The sequence below is a fragment of the Alexandromys fortis genome, unplaced genomic scaffold (genome assembly GCF_014885135.2).
Source record: "Alexandromys fortis isolate MF-2015 unplaced genomic scaffold, M_Fortis_MF-2015_v1.1 scaffold_88, whole genome shotgun sequence".
Classification (NCBI taxonomy): domain Eukaryota; kingdom Metazoa; phylum Chordata; class Mammalia; order Rodentia; family Cricetidae; genus Alexandromys; species Alexandromys fortis.
The window spans coordinates 1,019,186-1,025,800 of NW_026067961.1; the positions used below are offsets into that span (position 1 = coordinate 1,019,186).

Sequence of the window (6,615 nt, forward strand, 5' to 3'; positions counted from 1 at the left end):
CTGGCGGCTTGACACAAAGGCCCAATGGGCTTTTCCTAAACTAAAGAAGGTGATCCCATTCTAGCCTAACAAATACCCTTAGCAACCTGTCGTCCTCCAAGGAAGAGGCTGGACTTCAGCGTCTGAGTCCCCCACCTGCTTTGCGGGGAGTGGGGGTGTGTCTTTCTCTGTGCGTGCCTTGCTGTGTGCCGCACACCTGTAACCCCAGCACTTGGGAGGCAGAAGCAGGCAGATCTTTATGAGTCTGAGTCAGCCTGGTCTGCATGATTCCGGGCCAGCCTGGGCTACACAGGGAGACCCTGTCACTGTTGTTTTGATTCCCTGTCTTTTAATTCTTTAAGTGCCGGGTACTAAGAGGGTATGATGAGACAGCCCTGGGCAGAGGCTGACACAGAAGACCTTACTAGGAAGCTGGAGTGTGAGGCCTCCCTGTCTGGCCTTGGCCTTTCCTTGGGGAACCAGTCTCCCACCTGGCCACAATTTTTCCAACAAAGCAACTTTCATGGAGGTTGGGCTTGGTGAGTGCAATGCCCAATAATGGCCTCAGGGGGTCAGCAACAACCCGTTTTTCCCAGGAACCGCCTCCCAGCACATCAGCTGGTTACCCAGGGAGTTTCAGGACCCGGGGGGCCTTAGTCCACAGGAGGCTCTGAGCACCTCTTCTCCTTCTACTGTGACTGCCGCTCATCGGGCCTGGCCCCGTGACTAACTTGGGCCCTACCCAGATGATATCACACCGGAAAGAGCAGAGGATGGCACAACCAAACCACCTAGCTTCAGGGCTGAGGTGGGAGGCTAAGGAAGGCGTAGGAGGATGGCCGGCCAGGCACACCCCCTCACAGGGCAATAGCCAAGTAAGTGCCAAGCGAGGCTCCAGCATCATCCCCCTAAGTGGTGCTCAGTGAGGCAAGCTCTTAGGGTACACTGCTTGGGTCACGGCATGTGGGGAGAACCATGTTGGGGGACTAGGGTGTGAGGGCACAGATATTTCCTGAAAAATAGACAATAGGAGGTGGGTCAGGAAGGACTAGCACATGCTGAGGTCTCTGGCTCTGTCCCAGGTCACCAGACATTCACTGTGTCTCGTCACACATAGCACAATGAGCCAGGCAGAGAAAGTGCCACAGTACAGTACAGGTGGAGACTTAATACAAAGTCTCCACAGAGAAGAGCCCATCGCTGTCCCCTCCCAAGTGTGGTTTGGGGTCTGCTCTGATGACCATGTTTTGAGGTGTCTTGGGGGTGTCGCGTCATAAATTCAGGGTTGCACGAAGGAAAACTAAAATGTCGGGTGCAGTGGTGCATGTCTGTACGGTACCCCAGGTTACTCTGGGAACCTGAGGCAGCCCCGGGAAGGTGGGTGTGGACTGACCAGGCAGAGGCTCCTGCTCTCCGATGGAGGTTGGGCACTGCCAGCCTTTGCCCCTGCACCCACACTGCCCTATGCTCTCTGCCCCCACCTCAGGCTGCCCCCTGGCCATGCTCCCTCCCCTTCTTGGCCCTTGCACTCATGGTGACTCTTGCCTGCTTTACTTCTCTTTCCCCTTTTATCTGTTAACTCTGCTCGCCCTTGGGGGCACTTTGGAGCGCACTGGTGCACACCCCATCTTTTCCTACACGGGGAGCCTGGTCCCTAAAGCCCCCATGGGAGGGGCGCTGTGAAAGGCGGGACCTGCGTGGCTGGCAGAATTTCCCGCCCTCGGAGTTGTCTGTAAAGTGGGGTGGTGGTGAACAGACCACCATGAAGGTTGTTCTGTGAGATCCTGGCTAGGGAAGCCTGCTGCAAAGAATGCAGAGGGTGGGGCCTTCCCACAGCAAACAGGTTCCCGCAGGCCCGGGCACTCTCAGAAGGCTTCCTGGAGGAGGTGGAGGAGCCCAGAGAGCGGCGCAGAAAGGAAGTGGGCATAGGAGCGGGAGGGAGAGTAGACGGTACCCAAGGGCGGACTCCGGCCCGAACCACCAGACTGATCACGTGGACACAGGCGGGCCCCGGTAGGTGCGGTGACGCAGCCGGCCTGAGCGGCCAGGTGAGGCGGCCGCGGTGCAACAGGTGCCCCGGGTGCGTCCCGCCCTCCGGCCGCGCAGCCGCCGGCGGAGCCCACCTGGCCCCGGCTCCGCCCGTGCGCCCGCCCGCTCGCCGGCCAGCAGCGCAGGAAGTAGCGAGGGCGGGACCGACCGGCCGCAAGACGCTGGACCCAGCAGCTCTGCAAGCCGTACCCGCCCCGCCGCTCCTCGGCCGCGCGCTCAGGTGAGTCTGGGGACTGAAGAGAGAGCCGTGGGGGGGAAGGCCACCTGCGCAACCCCGGGCGCCTCCGCTCCTTTCCAGCCCCTCCCGACCTCGGCGACTACGCGCCCCGCCCTCTCTCTGGAGCTGCTAGCCCGGGACTGGGAGCCGAGCTGCCCGGAGCCGCGCAGTCCAAGGGACACTTTGCAGCGGCCAGGTTAGACACTAGGGCGCAGAGACTCCTGGGAGGTCCCAGGGGACGTGAAAGTGACTCTTCCGGGAGCTAGAAAGACGGTCTGTTCAGATGAGCTCCAATAATGAGGAGCCTGACCCCCCTCGTGCCCTTTTTCTGCCTTGGTGGCTAGCTGTCTAGCCAGGCTCCCCACTAGCCAGGCTCCCCACTGCTTTTCACTGTGTGTGTGTGTGTGTGTGTGTGTGTGTGTGTGTGTGTGTGCGCGCGCATGCCACTTTCAGGCTGGACGGTGGACACTTGTCCCACCTCCGGCCTTGGTCCTCATATCTGTAAATCAAAATCAGGGATCTGTTTAGAGGTTGGGAGAGAAAGATGGACCTGGGTGTGGGTCTCGGGCAGGGGTCTGAGTTGGTAGCAGCCACGGTGCGCTCTCCACATCACACCTGGAACCCAAGACAGGAGCTGATAGCCGCTAAGTGGATACTTGTGTGTTCCGTCACTGGAGTGTGTGGTCCCGTTCGTGACCATATGTCCGTTTACCCTGCTACCTTGGTTTCCCACCCTGGTGTGTGGTCACCAGGCTGTGAAGTTGCTATGTGTGAGTTCAGGCGAGCTGCCTCAGCCTCCAGGCTGGGCTTATCTCTCGGAATGCCTTGATTCCGTCTGTGATCCTGTTCTGGGGATAAATGCTTCCCTCAGTCTGTGTTCTCAGAACACCCATCGTCCAGAGGGAAGCCCCTCTCAGTACCCCTGGTGGAGGGAGAGGTCTCCGGCCTTCCTTGAAAAAGTAAGGGGTAAGTCACACAGAGAACAAGGCTGAGAGAGCTAGGTAGAGGCTCCTTGCCACTCCCTTCTCCAAAACCAGAAACTACTCTTTTATTTTTAAAGATTTATTTATATATTTAAATGTTTTTGCCTGCGTTTATGTATGCGCACCACAGGTGTGCCTGGCACCCGTGGAAGTCAGAAGAGAGCATCAGATCCTCTGGGATTAGAGTTAGAGACAGCTGTGAGCTGTCTTGTGGATAGTGCTGGGACTTGAACCCTGTCCTTTGGAAGAACGGGCACTGTTGATTTCTGTTGGACCGTCTCTCCAGGCCAATAGAAAGATACTTTTGGGGAGGTTGCCCCGGTGTTCCACCTCCTGCAGGGCAGCCACTCTCCACCCACGTGTAAGGAAGCCCTGTGAGGAGGAAAGGTGCCTCCAGAGGTGAAGTAGCTGGTTGAGATTCCCAGGGCTTGTTCGTGGAGACGGCAGGTCTGCTCCCCGAAGGTGACGGTTGCATTTCTGTCTGGCCACAGGGCCTGGAGGTTTTGGTTTTGGTTTCTAGATCCATCTTGGCATTGCTCACTCCGTGACATAACGTACAGGTGGCGGTCCCTCTGTAGCATCATGAGTCCAGAATCCCCTGTCGTCTGCATCCATTTCCTGGTTTGAGGATAGCCATCTAGGTCAGGATGGGGCCTCAGAGCTTGGCTCCTCCCCTTGTGCTCACAGACTGGGGCTTGACCCAGGCAGGTCATGTTCCCTCTGTCCCTGCTTCTCACTGCCAGAAGGGAAGACACACAAGGGGCAGAAGTTCAGGGAGGGGTCCAAGAAGACTTACCTGGCCAGAGGGTACCTTCTATGGGTGTGTTTTTCAGATGGTGAACTGGGCAGTGGGGGCCTAGCCCCAGGTTCCCCAACCCTTCCTCCCTTACCCCTGTGGTTACCAGCTGCTTGGGTTTGAGGAAGGGGAGTAGGGGGTGATTGGTAACTGTTGTGGCCTGATGGGATGCACCAGGTGGGTGGGTGGGTGAAGGGTGATTCTAGCTAGCTGTAATTGGTTTTCCCCACCTCAACTCTGGGAACATTTGTACCATTTGGTTGCCATGGGCTTCTTTGTGCTCTGTGGATCCGGGAATCCTGTCCACAGCACACAGAACGCCTGGGGGTGTATAACCAGCAATGTCTTCAGATGTTACAGATTGTCTCCAGGTGGGCAAAACTGCTCTCAGCTGAGCTCCTCTGCCCAGCCCCTCCCCCTGACAAATGTAACTTACTGGTTACAAAGCTGAGCCCTGCAGCAAGTTATCTTCCAGTCCAAGTCCCCGGCTCAGCCATGCAGGACCGCCCAAGCACAAGGCCACCGTTGGCCCAGCCTGGGAGCTGGTGATGGACAGCCTCCAGCAGGGCCCGAAGTCCAGACTCAGGGTGGTTTGGGTTCCTGAGACCAGCTGTGACCAGCAGCAACAGGCTCAGACTAGGTAGAAATCAGGCTTAGGGGACTAGAAGATTCGTGGGAAGCTGACCTGCCTGAAAGGGAGAAGGAGCAGAGGACCCGGTACAGAGAGGCCCACCCACCCAGAACCACGCCCACAGTGGTTCCCTGAGATGTCTATCAAGATCTCATTGGTTCTGCATGATATCCTGCCCCTTGGTTCTGCTACCCCTGTGCCCCAGGACTGTTCCCACTGAAGGTCATTTAGTGGCAAAGAGAATATGGACTGTAGGTTCTAAGGCCTCAGTCATGGGGCCGTCTCCAGCCCACCCTGAGCAGAAACAGCTAGGAGTCACCCTCACTAGTGCATCTGGGTCTGCTGAGTGGCTCTGGCCCAGTTTCTGCTCCTTTTCAGCAGAACTCCTGGTCAGGCTGGTTCTCAGAGAGCACCCAGTCCTCTTCAGTGGGGTCCAGGACAGAGAAAGTGCTGGCATCCATTCTGGAACTGAGCTCTGGTGTGTTTGTGGGGCCATGTAGGAAGATGCCGTCCCTGCATCCCAAAGACTTTCAGGCATTAGTGGCCAGGCACCCAGAGAGAGCTCCCGTAGACGGTGTCTTTGGAGTTGCTTCTGTGTTCTCAGTAAGCCTGGGGTGCCTGAAATAGAAGACACATACCTTTGGCCTACATGGAGTCTGGGAGGCCTCACACCGAACTCTCAGGAATGCTATTGGTGGATGGCCATGGCTGGTTATTTCCCTGGAGGCCACTAGATAGAGAGTCCGAGGCCCCTGCGCTGCCAGTGAATCAAGAGCCAGGAGCCAGCCAGCCTGGGAGGAAGCCCTGTCCCGTGGAGACGTGGATTGGGGCAGGGAGTCTACAGTCCCCAGAGACAGAGCCTGTGCTCTTGGGCCCCATGGGCCTCCCCTCCCATCAACAGCTTTTCTTTTGAAAGTTTCATGTGTAAGAACCCAAGGCCCAGGGGAGACAAAGGAAGAAAATGAGGAGCCAGCAGCAGCCAACTAAGAGAAACGTGTAAAAGAAAACACGATTCTTGCCCTCTGAGTTGATGGAAGATGTTGTATTCATGAAACAAGAACAGGGTGCTAGGAATGAAGAGCAAGGAGGGGGCACAAGAGAGCTCCTTGTAGGGGGCATAGAAATGACAGAAGGTGACGGAAATACCAGAAGGCCGAATGGAGTGGAGGCATCTCCGAAAGAAAGACAAAGAGATGAAAAAGGGGGAAAGGTAAGAAATTAAGGGGAGATTTCAGAGGTTCAGGGTTTCTCTGTGTGTCAACCCTAGCTCTGGAGACCAGGCTGTCCTGGAACTCACAGAGATCAACCTGCCTCTGCCTCAGAACACTGGGACTAAGGCGTGTGCCACCACCACCTGACTCAGAGGTTTCAATCTTGATTAGTGAGTGTTCTAGAAAGAATAAATGGTGCAAGAAATTATCTTAAAAGGATAGGCCCAGTGCCTCAGGCCTGCCTGGAATCCCAGCCCCTGGAGGCTCAAGCTAGAAAACAACAAATTCAAAGCCTGCTGGGCTACAGATCAAGTTCAAGGCCAAGATGGCCAATCTAGGAAGACCTTGTCTCAAATAATAATAAATTATAATAAGACAAGGGCTTGGATATAGCTCAGTGGTGTAGCAGTGGCCTGGTTGGGGTCCCAAGGTTGTCTCCCAGCAGGGGTGCAGAGTGGGGAGGAAATAATCCAGGAAATAATATCACATCACGTGCAGACGTAGGCCTGAGAAACAGGAACAAACTGGCTGGAAAGTCTACCTGGCACCTCGTTTAGTAACTCTCCAGGGCTGGGTAGGGAGGAGTACAGATTACCATCTGAGGAAGAGAAGTCTGGAGGGCACCAAGAGGCCTTAACAGTAGCAAGAACAGAAGATTCTAGAGGAAAATCATCCCCAGTGGGAGAGAAAGGTGTGTTCCGCCAATCAAGCATCTATCAGATCACCCCCCTCCACCCTGCCCCCCCCCC

The 6,615-nt window shown here is 56.2% G+C and overlaps 1 protein-coding gene across 3 annotated transcripts in view; it reads left to right on the top strand.

Moving 5' to 3' along the window:
* Nucleotides 1-1,927: 1,927 nt before the first annotated feature.
* The window catches only part of Arhgef16 (Rho guanine nucleotide exchange factor 16), a 23,316-nt gene continuing 18,628 nt past the window's right edge, over nucleotides 1,928-6,615 (top strand). Inside the window, exon 1 of one of the 3 annotated variants that reach the window (XM_050153326.1) lies at nucleotides 1,928-2,248. The gene's annotated coding sequence lies outside the window, so the exon portion shown is untranslated. Of the gene's footprint in view, nucleotides 2,249-2,299; nucleotides 2,442-5,679; nucleotides 5,866-6,615 lie in introns of those variants that run through there. The other 2 variants (XM_050153327.1, XM_050153328.1) reach the window with 2 other exon arrangements.